Raw genomic sequence first — 12,304 nt, 5'->3', positions numbered from 1 at the left:
TTGTATAATTTTTAGGCATTTTTCTTCAAGAAAATACTTCTGTTACGACAAAAATAGAACTAAAAACCTATGAAAAAGTTAACAATATTGATGTGAACAGTTAACTGGTGTTTTGGAGAGAGAAAAATATTTTAAAGTCGAGCGAGCGGTAGCTGCATAGGGAGTTATTTTTGAAGGTCTCGAAAAGAGAAATCCATGAAAAAAAATCCATGAAAACATTTTTTCAAAATTCTAATAGGTACTAATACCTTAATCCAACATCAGTTGACGCTAAAACGTTCATGGACGTTGATGAAGTCTGTCATGATTATCAGATCGCTAAAAATAATATGAACAGAAGTTAAAATTCACTATGGAAAAATGAAAATATTTCAGAAATCTAGAAAAACACAAATAACAAAAATAGTAACACGGAATATGAAGATAAAATTAAAAAGTTATATTATCAAATTACTGAAATATAAAGGAAATATCGGAAACATTTGAAAATCAATAAAGTTTGACTACAACAACATCAGAATAAAGATTCTTTACGAAAACAAGAATTTCGTAAAAATATTGTTGAGAATAAAACACTAAAAGAATTACGTGAAAAAGATGCTTTACAAAAAAAAAGAAAGATTTTATTAAATGATTCTCCAGAAAATGGTAAAAGTCCTAGAACAATTAAAACAACTACTTATTGCTGTATTAGATAAGGAAAGACTCGCGAAGCTGAATGAGCAATTATCCTATTAGCCGGTGATCTATTGCTGGCGTTATTTCCTTTTCGGAGAGGACTAGATACACACTCCGGAATCATGAGCGAAACGGTAGCGAGCTACGCAAAAATAAAAAGTTTAATTCTCTTGTAAGATTGAAAGTGTAGTAGTAATAAAGAAATCAGTACTATCAAATTTAGTGAAGTTACAACTCGAACCAAAATATTCCGCCAATCCCTCTCGATTTGATAAATGTCACTGGTTAGGCACATTCGACTATTCTCGCTGTCGCCGGACTGCAGTTCGACAAATCGCAGGAAAATCTATAAGTCAAATCTACAAGGTGGCGAAGGGTAATCCGTCACAATAGGTTTTTCCTTTCGATCATTCTGCCTAGCTTCGTTCGCTCTAGATTGATTTAATAAATTACGGTAATATTCGAGCTTAGAAAGGGAACAGTAAATATTTTGTAAATTCCGGATGTAACATTTGGTGACACGCACGGTAACCTTTCTTACAAAAATATGCTTCTAATTACAGTCGTACGGAATTAATTGATTAATGCATTAATTATGTTACGAAATTAATCAAAACTAATGTTTATTAGAGTGTGACATTTTACACACTCGATGAAATTGTACTTCTTATTACAAAGTAATTGAAAATCTGTCTTTCGTATCATTGGCTTTATTTCTCTTTTATTTTACTTTAACGCTTTGTCTTTTTTTTCAACTTCCAGTTTCACCAAATTTTTTTTACTGACTACAAGCAAACCGAAACATAATTTTGCAACAGAGTGATTTTTATCTTCACAGAAACAATTTCAGAAAAATAGCAAAGTCAGAAAACGGTAGCGGAAGATCATTACCCTTAGAAAAAAAATAGCATAGAAATAAACAGAAGCTTACTTGAAAGGATTAAAGGTAGTGATATAAATAAAAAAACAACTAGAGGAACTGAACTTTTGACTGTCTAAAAAACAACGTGAACTTAAAGAACGAGAAGCGGCTCTTCTAGCTGAAAAACAACAGATTAAGATAGAAGCTAAAAAAATTTCAGAACAAGTATCCACTGCTCTCAAGAAAATAAAAAATAAACATTGCTTTAGATAAATTAAGCGGTTAAAAACTATTCTTCAACAAATTCAAATTTAAAACAGGGAGACTCTCCCTCTCCAAGTTTCTTCGAGTACTCCAATAGCAGAACAGATAAGAACAAAAATCTCGGATCCCTTCGCTGATATTAAAGCAATATTAGTGAATTATACAAGACAAGATGTAACGCTCAACCAAATTACTGTCTCGTCGGAATTTTCCCAAATCTCCCTCTTTCTCAGCAAGGCATGGTGAGCGGCGTTGGGCGCTATTAAGAATGCGTCTACTGCATGGTCTTTGTTTCAGCTGACAGAAATTGTCGAGCGGGGCCGAGCAGGCCCGAAGCTGCTACGTTGTCGACAGAGAGTATAGAGGTATTAGAGAGAGAGAGAGAGAAATAGTCGGGGGCGTGCGTGCCCTACGCAAGATTAGGCAGAGGCGCGTTTTGAACCAATTAGCGCATTGGTCGCGCGCCGCCTAATAAGTAGGTCAAGTGGGGAGAGAAAAGGAACGACGAAGAAGCTGTAGATCGCGAGGAAAAACGAGCGATACAGACGGTAGTAAGTCGAGGGCAGAATCAGAAGGTTTTACGAGTCGATCGGAGCAAGACGGTGGACGGCCAGCGGTGAAAAAGTCAGAAGTGCAGCCGAGGACAAAGGGCCGAGAAGAAAATCGAGAGGAGAAGACGACTTGATCCTGCATCTGCTCGGGACGCTACCTGGGAAGCCGGCAGGAGTTGTCCAGCGACGATCTGCAATATCGTGCGCAGGGCGCGGACAGAACTTCCACTACATCATCAAAGGTCAATTTCGCAAATTAATTTCTCTCTTTCTCTCTCTATTCAACGACGGCACTGTGCGTAAATTCAAATATTAGGCGGATAGCAAGGCGTGCACACGCCGGCTACCTGCCCTAATTACGGTCGGGTAATAAATCGCTCAAAGAGAAATCGTCTAGGCAATCCCTCGCCGCGCGACTTTCTCTTTTAGCTAAATAGGCTAAGTCGGTTTGTCGTCAAGGCGGTCATCTGCCGAGCGACTCACGTTGTGTTTTTTATAGATTAGTAGACGCGATTAGTTAGTTAACTTGTTTTCCTCTTTGTAATAGATGTTGAGAACGTCGTTGTGTTTATTAGATTAAGAGTTTGTGTAATGCGGCTCATTCTTATGCGATTTGTTAATGTGCGGTATTGCGAAGTTTGAGTGTAATGTTACTTTTATTTGATCTAATTAGATTTGTTAAAATGCGAATTTGTGTTATGTGTGTATAATTTATTAATCACTTTCATTTCTTTGTCTCTTCCCCCTTTCCACCTCAATTGCTATGAGCGAGTGCGCCTCACTTGCCCACCTTTAAATAATGGTTAACGAACGAGCTTTCGTTACACATTAATAAAATAACCAACTTCAGAGATTGCATAAAGGATGCAATTAGAAACGAAACAAAATCAGACTTGTACTTGATGGAAAAGGCAAAACTAGACAACGAAACCATAAAAGGATTTCGCAAAGGTCTACATTTCAATTTTCGCTGCCGACTAGAAAATCGGAAAGGGATGACGCTGCCAGAAATCTTTAACGGTGCAATAAAAATAGAGAAACAAATTCATCGGAACAGGCAAAAACATAGTGCAAACGAGTTTCGAAAATCGTTACCGACATGCGGTACGCCACCTCAAGTAAGACTGCAGTGCGACAAATCGTAGAAGAATCTACAAGTTAAAGGTGGCGAAGGGTAACCCGCCAGGACAGGTTTTTTCTTTTGATCATTTTGCCTAGCTTCGTTCGCCCTAGATTGATTTTCGTAGTAAATTGCGGTAATACTCGATATTAGAAAGGAAACAGTAAATATTTTGTAAATTCCGGATATAACATTAATTATATGAATATTATAAAATTTTAAAAATGTAGGCTACAACATGATTATTTTGATATTCTTAGATAAAAATGATAAGGTAAATTCTGGATAAGGTGGATAAATTAATAAGTACTAAAATACCAACTGTCCATACTTACCTAAAATTATATAATATTGTAAAATAATTTTTCATCCTTGGCCTATGTGGTAGTAAAAATTGAAAATCTCATTTTATAGATAAAACTACTCAGAAATACGCTAAACATTTTTCAAAAAATTATAACTTTATAACAAATATTACGTGAAATTGTTACCGTTTTTACAAACGAAGAGATAATGGTTCAAAAATTATTGTTAAACAAATTTTCAGATAGAATAACTGATAACACAGACACACAAAAAAAAGTGGATTGTTCCAAAGATGGCACCTATGTACCCTTATGTTTTTTGGTGCGCTAAATCCGAATCCATCGTCAGAATTGGCCCTACACCCTTCAGTTATTTATAATCGAGGTAAACTACCCTTAAAATTCGGTAAATTCCTTCTAAACTTCGACTCTTCCGTTTATAATACATTTTCATAGATAAGTTGGATAAGAAGAGAAAAAGAAAGCCACTACACAGATCGTTTGAAGAGACATGGGTTCGGTACAAACGAAGAAAATGACGAATTTGTGAAATAAGTTTGCGGCTATTTTGATACAGAATCAGTTCATGCAGATGCATAGTGATTTTTTGACTATCAATATTTCTCTTACCATTACTTTACAAAGGAAATTCTTTTTCTCCCGAATTAAAATTCCTATATTGTGTTGCGGATGAAGGGACAGTTGTTTTCAGACTTAAGTAACTGCGAGTTTTAAAAATTTCTAAATCCTGTTTTGCCTCTGATGTGAGAGTACGTACAATTTTACTCTTTTAATTCAACATTAACACTCTGATACCATTACCGCAGTTTTTCGTTTAGACAGGGAATTTTCCAGATTAGGGGTGATTTCCTGCAGACTTAGGAGGTTGCGAATTTCGAAAACCTATAAAAGATGCTCTGTATCTGAGTGTACGTGTAACTTTATGCTCTAAGCTAACCAGATACTCCGATTCCGTCAATCCCCGCAATTTTCTACTGTGACAACAATTTTTTCGTATTAGGGGTGGTTTTATGCAGACTTAGGGGGTTTCATGGCTCCAACACCCCAAAATTCAACTTCAATCCATTGAAATACAGAACTGTAGATGTAAATATTACACTGGGGTCCAACTTATCTATCAAAATGTATTATAAACGGAAGAGTCGAAGTTTAGAAGGGAATTTCCGAATTTTAAGGGTAGTTTACCCCGATTATAAATAACTGAAGGGTGTAGGGCCAATTCTGACGGTAGATTCGGAGTTAGTGCACCAAAAAACATAAGGATACATAGGTGCCATCTTTGGAACAACCCACTTTTTTTTGTATGCCTGTACGAGGTGTGTTCACAAAGTAAGGTGACTTTGTATTTATAAGAAAAAATATTTATTTATTTATCAATATTTATGTTGTCCCCTTCAAAGTAATCCCCCTCAGATACAATACACTTATGCCAACGGTTTTTCCAATCCTCAAAGAACTCCCCATAAGCACTTTTCGGTATAGCCTTGAGCTCTTCCAACGATGTAGTTTTTATCTCTTCAATCGTTGCAAATCTCCGTCCTTTCATAGGTCTCTTTAGTTTTGGGAACAAGAAAAAGTCACATGGGGCCAAATCCGGTGAATATGGTGGCTGAGGCATGATTGTGGTGTTGTTTTTGCCCAAAAAATCTCTCACAAGCAAAGATGAGTGAGCAGGGGCATTATCGTGATGCAAAAGCCATGAATTGTTTTTCCACAATTCTGGGCGTTTTCTTCGTATTGCTTCTCGCAAACGGCGCATAACTTCAAGATAATACTGTTTATTGACCGTACGTCCATATGGTAAGAACTCCTGATGCACCACGCCATGGTAATCGAAGAAAACAGTGAGCAAAACTTTGACATTTGATCGAACTTGGCGTGCCTTTTTCGGTCTTGGCTAATCTGGGCTCTTGCATTGGGACGATTGGACTTTGGTTTCGATATCATAACCATATACTCATGATTCGTCACCAGTTATGACTCTTTTGAGTAAATCTGAATCGTCGTTGACATCATCCAACAGTTCTTGAGCGATGCTCATGCGACGGTTCTTTTAGTCAAAATTTAGCAATTTCGGAACAAACTTCGCTGACACACGTCTCATGCCCAAAACGTTAGAAAAAATTTCATGGCACGAGCCAAGCGATATACCAACATCCTCAGCAACTTCTCTGATAATGATTCGACGATTTTCCAGAACAATTTTCTTCACTGCTTAAACGTTTCCATCAGTTGTTGACGTGCTTGGGCGTCCAGAGCGAGGCTCGTTATTGGCATCTTCCCGGCCATCTTGAAAGAGTTTGTATCACTTGTAAACATTTTTTTTACTCAGAACAGTTTCACCGTATGCCACCGTCAACATTTCAAGTGTTTCGGAGCACTTTATTTTATTTTTTACACAAAATTTGATGCAAATCCTTTGATCCATATTTTTCGATAGCAAGAAATCGCCGAGCACGCAAAACACTTATAACCTTTACACCTCTCACAACCAAACAAAAAGTGCTATACACTTGAAACTTGGTACAGATGTTCGGGAAGAGTGTACCAACATAACAAAACAAAAAAATCGATAATCGAAAGTACGTTGCCCGTGAAATTTGAAAAGTCACCTTACTTTTTGAACACACCTCGTATAATATATATGTTGTTCCTTACAATCTTTATTTAATATTAAGATTTAATGCGCATATCAACGTGTAAGTTTATTCTACAATAAAATGCATATAATATTTATTCAAATATTGCTACAAAGGTCATGATTGTGCCTTTATTATAATCCAAAGTGCAAGTTGATTGATTACAATGATAGTAATAAAAACAAAAATATTGACAATAATGAAATTATTGACAATTATAATTATGACTAATTGAAATAATACATAAATTCGAGATACTTATATCTAGTTGAAGCTATGTGCACATTATTAGAATACAACTTATATGATATGACTTACACAATAATGTGCATGGTAGTATGCGAAGAAAGTCAGCAAGATATATATTTTGTAGAAGGAGATGAAGAAGGAATAACAAGAAAAAATATCGCAACAACTTTGATGGCATATTTTGAATAAAATAAAATAGATGAAGTGGTACTGAGTTATACATATTATAAATATTGCTATATTATACTTTTGACCACGACAGGAAAAAATAGTATAAAACCAAAAAAATTAGATAACCATTGATCAATAGATTACATCTAGTAATACCAAGAAGTCTGGAATGTTTTTTCATAAGATTAATACATTTACATGTGAAAGGAGCAATAGTATTTAAAGATTTACGTATCATTGATAGAATCACGTTAAGTACATTTTTTAAAGCTGCAAAAAAAAAAAGATTAGTTTTAGAAAATAATGAATAGCATCAATGTTTACATGAATCATAGTAAATACAATTTCCTTTTGTACTTATTTTGCAGTTATTTGTTAATATTTGTACTTCTGAAAATCTAATAAATGCAAGAGAATTATACGAAAAGAATAAAAATAATTATTACAACCCAAATTATGAGAAAACCGTTGGTGAAAATATTGCACTAAATGTAATAGAGAACATCTTACAAATCAATGTGTACTTTTTAAAAGATCTCAATTTACCAAATATAACAGTACCTATATAAAATAAGTTTTGATGATTCCTTAACTAATGATAACCTTAATATAATAAATAAGTTAGACATGCAAATTATGTTTTTTAAATAACCCTAATAATATTTTCAATGCTATCTTAAAATATGTACTAAATAAATCGGCAAATAAATGCATTTTCATTAACGGATCAGAAGAAAGTTGAAAAGGATAGAAAATACACCAGACGTTTTTAGTGGGTACGGTAATGCAGCTATTAAATTGTGCGGGATGTGCAAAATGACACTGAAGGTTGACCTAGCAAAAGCGACAGTTAATGCACACTTCATTCTCGATAAAGTTCAGAGCGTGCCGGTGATTGTTGGACAACCATTCACCGACTAACCAAACGTCGTTGCCGTTCAATGAGGCGATGACTTACGACTATTCTAGACAGGGTGAGCCGAGCATCCAGAGTTGTAACAGCTGTTCCCAAGGAAGGCACAGTTGTAGGCCGAGAAGGCCTGCGTTATAAGGGCCACATTTACGTGGATTTGAATTTCCGCGCAAAAGAAAGCTAAAAACATTGCATCCCGAGATGCGTGAAAAATACTTCGGTGGTACCGCTGCCATCGTGAATCTCTCAAAATACCCATTGCTTATAGGTAAGGCACGCGTAATAGCTAGAGGCCACATTACGCGAGAAGTAGCTAAAAAGGAAGTACGCTTCTTGACGTTAGAGAACGAAAAGTTAAATGAAAAAGGGAGAAAGCGTCTAATTATTAGCGAAGAGATTACAGTTGATGATGATGTTTCTTTGAAGGATTTTAATAAGTTAGTGAAAATTCTGAACAATTACCACGAATGCTTTGCGTTTAAAATAGGCAAGACCGATTTTAGCCGAAACGAACATCGAGTTGACGGCGGATACTTCGACCTACTACAGACTTTATCGCTTATTTAATTTATAGCGACAGAAGGTCAAGGACTTAATTATCTAATTAAAAGATGACGATATAATTCAAGAGTTGAATTCTCTATACGCAAGTCCGATATCATTGGTCCGCAAGAAAAATGGTAAAATTAAGGTGTGCGTTAATTATTCACCACTCAACGCGATAATAAAAAGGGACCATCACCCTTTATCAATAATCGAAGATCAAATAAATAATTACGACGGTAAAACTAGATTCGTCTCTCCAGATTTATTTTCTGGCTACTATCAAGTTCTAGTTTCCGAAAAGTTGAGAGAAAACACTATTTTTGTAACGCCAGACGGTCAGTACGAATGGTTACGAGTACCTTTCGGTCTAGTTAACGCACTAAGTATATTCGCTCGTCTGATACAAAGAGTTACAACACTGCTGATAAATAAGGGAATGAGCTCGATAGTGCAGGCATACATCGATGATATCAGGATCGCGTCTGATAACACGATGGATGGTCTAGAAGCACTAATCAAATTTCTTAAAAGAATACACGAGACCGGTTTAACACTCAAGTTGAGTAAACGCAAATTTTTAATGACTAATGTGCAGTTTTTGGGGTGCGAAATTTCTAAAGACGGAGTATGGGCGGAAAAGGCAAAGTCAGTACAAAATTTTTTGCGACCAACAATACGTTTATGAAGTATGGTAATTCTTTGGGATCGCAAGCTATTTTAGAAAATTCATTAAATATTTTGTAACGATAGCAGGATCACTTACGTCTTTAACTAAAAAGGAAATGCCGTGGGTTTGGAAAGAAGAACAGAACGGCACATTCGGCGAAATGAAAGGTATACTGATAACGCGGCCGGTTCTCGCTCTGTATACCTCAATTACGCACTGACGCATATTTATGAGTAAGCAATTTAAAGAATTTTGGGATCGCAAAATGCAAAGTAAGATGGACTCTCAATAATACTGTTAATAAAAGCACGGGTAAAAGTCAAGATCACGTTGCTTGATTATGTAAACGAGACGTAATACGATGCCAATCGGGAGACCACGCGAAAAAAGCAACAGAAACTATTAAAAATCATCAAGATCAAGAGAAAGCTAGATATCATCTGAGATGGGCCGCACCGATGGTGTTTCGGAAAGGGAATGCAGTTAGAGTAAGGTGCGATATCGCTTGTAATGATGGCATAAGTAAAAATTTGCTACCAAAATTTGGTATCCCAACAACAAAGATGTCTTGAACTATGACCGATATGTGGTCGGCGGTATCAAAGGCTGTCACAGAAGTCAAAGGCCCTACAGCTGAATGCTTCCTGGAGAAAAACTGAAAAGGTGGGAAACAGTCGTCAGCAGTGATGATAGGAATGATTGCCATGATAACGGTCCTGTGACGAGAGAACGAAGCCGAAAAATGAAAGAGATGCATACACACCGAAACTAGTTAAGTCGTGAAATTGACTAGGGTCTCATGACTAAAACGGCACGGACGAGTGCCTTGCGATGCTGAACCGAATAGGGTCATGTACCGAACGTTTGGTCCAGACCGAGCAGGGTCGTGGGCAGGGCTGTAGTGGTGACCTTAAATCATACAGCAATATGAACTGTGTGATGTTTGTGAGTGAAGCTAAAGGGTACCCCCCATTACCAATGGTGAAATGCCCTCTTTCGAAAACCTCAAAATAACCTTTGGCTATCTTTAATATAGTGTTTAAGAAGTGCTTTGCCCATATAATTAGCCTCCGACCTCCCCCCCATATATACAGGGTGGCCCATTTTAAATGATCCACTCAGATATCTAGATTGGAGTGAGTTTTATCGAAAAAAGTTTCAGACAAAAGTTACTCAACTTTGAGGGGGCCATGTTTCTATGACCTTGGATTTGACCTTGAACATGACATGTCAAGGTCATTTCAAGGTCAACGAATTTATTAAATAGGAACCTCTATTTTTTATTCCAGAATCGAATTCCTCGTCAAATTCTACGTTTAGAGGATATAACATGTGTGGGATCAAAACCAACCCCTCCCCCTAATAACCCCCCCTATAACCCCCCCCAAGCCATTTCGAGGTCAACGTTTTTTAAATTAGAAACCCCTATTTTTTATTCCGAAAACGCATTCCTTGTCAAATTCTAACTTCAGATAACATAACATGTGTGGGGTCAAAACCACCACCTCCCCCCAATAACCCTCCAAGGCCATTCCGAGGTCAACGTTTTTTTTTAATTGTAACCTGCGTGTAATTCTACGTCCACGAAATGTAACATGTCTCGGGGCCCCTTGCCTCTCACTGAGGTGCTTTTTTATCGTGAGTGCCCTTGCCTCTCACTGAGGTGCTTTTTTATCGTGAGTCCCCTTGCCTCTCACTGGGGTGCTTTTTTATCGTGAGTCCCCTTGCCTCTCACTGGGGTGCTGTTTTATCGTGAGTCCCCTTGCCTCTCACTGGGGTGCTTTTTTATCGTGAGTCCCCTTGCCTCTCACTGGGGTGCTGTTTTATCGTGAGTCCCCTTGCCTCTCACTGGGGTGCTGTTTTATCGTGAGTCCCCTTGCCTCTCACTGGGGTGCTTTTTTATCGTGAGTCCCCTTGCCTCTCACTGGGGTGCTTTTTTATCGTGAGTCCCCTTGCCTCTCACTGGGGTGCTGTTTTATCGTGAGTCCCCTTGCCTCTCACTGGGGTGCTGTTTTATCGTGAGTCCCCTTGCCTCTCACTGGGGTGCTTTTTTATCGTGAGTCCCCTTGCCTCTCACTGGGGTGCTTTTTTATCGTGAGTCCCCTTGCCCCTCACTGGGGTGCTTTTTTATCGTGAGTCCCCTTGCCTCTCACTGGGGTGCTGTTTTATCGTGAGTCCCCTTGCCTCTCACTGGGGTGCTTTTTTATCGTGAGTCCCCTTGCCTCTCACTGGGGTGCTTTTTTATCGTGAGTCCCCTTGCCTCTCACTGGGGTGCTTTTTTATCGTGAATCCCCTTGCCTCTCACTATTCTTATCCACGTAGCCGGTGTTCAAAGTTTCCGCCATTTTCTTCAAGGCATAGATTCAAACGCCTCTGAAAATGCTCAACCGTTCGCAGCAACGTTGCCCTGGAAATAGCTCTGCAAGCTTGGCGAATGCGAACGATCATATTCTCCCTCGTTGTTGGCTGTTGTGCGTAAACAACATTCTTTAGATATCCCCACAAGAAAAAATCTGGCGAGGTGAGATCTGGTGAACAAGATGGCCAGATAACTGGACCTCCTCTTCCAATCCATTGATTTCCATAAGTGATGTTCAAAAAGTTACGAACCAGTTGCGCAAAGTGTGGTGGTGCGCCATCCTGCTGGAACCACATTCTTCTTCTTGTTTCCAAATCAACATCTTCTAACATTTCTGGTAACCGATCTCTTATTAACTCTAGGTAGGTGTTTGCATTAACGTTTTTTTCGAAAAAATAAGGTCCGATCAAGTGACCGTTCACTATACCACACCATACTATCAGACTCCACCGGTGTTGTCGATCGACCGTTCTGTGCCAAAGGGGATTTGTATCTGACCAATAATGACAGTTATGTCGATTTAGTTGGCCATCATTGGAAAACTTGGCCTCATCAGAGAACAGTACAAATCTGAAAAAATCAGGGTCTTCTTGTATCATTCTCAAAGCTCACTGGCAGAAGTTGATACGCATAGCAATATGATGTTGCCTTAATTCTTGTTCTAAGGTTATATGGTAAGCATGATATTGAAGTCTACGAAGAATACGCAAAGCTGTGGTTCTAGGAATGCCGATTTCCCTCTCTATTTGCCTGCTGCTGATGTGAGGATTGAGATGAACAGCTGCTAGAACAGTTATCGTGCGAGGATCCATTTCATCAAAGGCAAGGCGTCTGTGTCGATTTGCAAATTGCCCATTTCGAGCTCGTTGAGTCAATCTCCGTAATGTTGGGTGGAGAGGATGTCTTCTATTTGGGAAACGTTCTGCATAAAGTCTTGCCGCTGCTCTGTAACTGTTCCG

The 12,304-nt window shown here is 38.1% G+C and overlaps 1 protein-coding gene across 1 annotated transcript in view; it reads left to right on the top strand.

The window, feature by feature from the left end:
* Positions 1-12,304, top strand: part of LOC131675546 (ran-binding protein 10) — a 710,588-nt gene that overhangs the window by 633,876 nt on the left and 64,408 nt on the right. The gene's annotated exons all lie outside the window — the stretch shown is intronic.

The sequence above is a fragment of the Phymastichus coffea genome, unplaced genomic scaffold (genome assembly GCF_024137745.1).
Source record: "Phymastichus coffea isolate CEN01 unplaced genomic scaffold, Cenicafe_Pcof_1.1 PCOF00025, whole genome shotgun sequence".
Lineage (NCBI taxonomy): Eukaryota > Metazoa > Arthropoda > Insecta > Hymenoptera > Eulophidae > Phymastichus > Phymastichus coffea.
The sequence above is the reverse complement of the archived record's forward strand: the minus strand, read 5'-3'. Positions and strand labels throughout refer to the sequence as shown.